The following is a 1629-nucleotide window of genomic DNA, read 5'->3' as shown; positions in this document are numbered from 1 at the left end:
TGCTGCAGGCTGCTCTCAGGGTAAGGCTCACTTTCCAGAAGGTAGTGGTTTTACAAGATAGTGTAACATGGTGAGTGTTCAACTGTGATGTTGGTAGTTGACTGAACTCACTCAGAGATGGTTCAGCCAAAAGGTCTAATCTACTTTGTTAAAGTTACAGCCTAAAAAAAACCCAGTGGAATGCAGTTCACCTTGGACACACCTGGCATTACCTGGTGTTACCGTGAGGTGGGGCCCACTGGAGAGCAGCAGTTTGCTGGTTTGTTTTGGTAATGGTTTTAGATGGGCTTTTTTTAAGTCGGGGATTCATTCGAGGACTTGACAAAAAGTCATCACGAGCAGAGAATGCCAGCAACGGCTCTTTCATTCCCTGTCTCTCTGGAGCCTTTCCTACTAGCAGGAGCTGTGGTCACCCCAAGACTTCAAGGCTTCAGGGCTTCTCATTCTATGCACCTTTGCAGCTTCAGCTCCTCCTACTAACCAAGTTACGCTCTGTCTGACATTTCACAGTTCAAATTCCAAGATGAGGTAACTTGGCTCATCTTTCTTTTGGGGGGTTCATCTTTCTATGGCCAAATTGTTTTAGGTTATTGGTCCGGCTAGAGATCAGCTGAGCCTGGTGCCTGGGCCAAGACCATTAGCTGTGTGGGAACCCAGGTGCTAGGGTCACCGACAAAAATTCATCGCAGCCAGCCTATGTATGACAAGGGAGCGAAAGAGAGCAACTTCCTGAAGAAATCTTTCATACCTGAGTAGAGTTTTCTTTAACACTTACTATTCATCTAAATACTCTCTATATTTGTTTTCATGTCATATTAATTATATGAATTAACATTGTGGCATTTTTATTACTGCTTCATATAGATATAGATAATACATATTTTTCAATTTTCAGAAGATGAACAAACTCAGTCATCAAGTCGATGCCAACTCACATAGACCCCATAGAGCAAGGCAGAATGGCCCCTATGCGTTTCTGAGACTGTAAACCCCATCTTTGTCCTGAAGCGCAGCCAGTAGTTTCAAATTGCTGACTGCAGAATTACATTGTGTGTGTGTGTGTGTGTGTGTGTGTGTGTATCTTAAGGGTGAGAGAGACCAAGAGTGAGCAGCTTTCCATCCTGACCCAAAGGCTTTACACTTAACACCAGAACTAAGAGAGAACATCTGGATAATATTCCCAGGAAGCAGACAATTGTTGTTGCCAAGGTAATTTCCCTCTTTTCTTAGATAATAATATATACCAAGGAGAAATTCATAGCAGATTGAAGGGTTCCAACGTATGAGTATTTAAGAAACTCTGGTTGTGCAGTGGCTGAGCAGCAGGTCAGAGATTTGAACCTGCCAGCTTCCCTGTGGGGAAAGGCCTGGCAAGCGGCTTCTGTGAAGACGGCAGCCTCGAGGCCCTGGGGCTGCAGTTCTATTCTGCCCTACAGGGTGGGTGCCTTTGGGTTGGCATCAGGGAGTACTGATGGTATAGCGGGTTAAGCATTGGGCTGCTAACAGCAACGTCCGCAGTTTGAAGTCACCAAGTTCATTCCACAACATGAAGCTTTTAAAATGGAAATTTAGCATGCTTTCAAATTTCCAGTTAAATTATTTTAAAGTTTCTTTGAATCACATCACCTT

Source organism: Echinops telfairi, unplaced genomic scaffold (genome assembly GCF_000313985.2).
Source record: "Echinops telfairi isolate 266 unplaced genomic scaffold, ASM31398v2 ScPeMD7_7469;HRSCAF=8507_1, whole genome shotgun sequence".
In the NCBI taxonomy this organism is placed as follows: domain Eukaryota; kingdom Metazoa; phylum Chordata; class Mammalia; order Afrosoricida; family Tenrecidae; genus Echinops; species Echinops telfairi.
Note: the sequence above shows the minus strand (reverse complement) of the source record.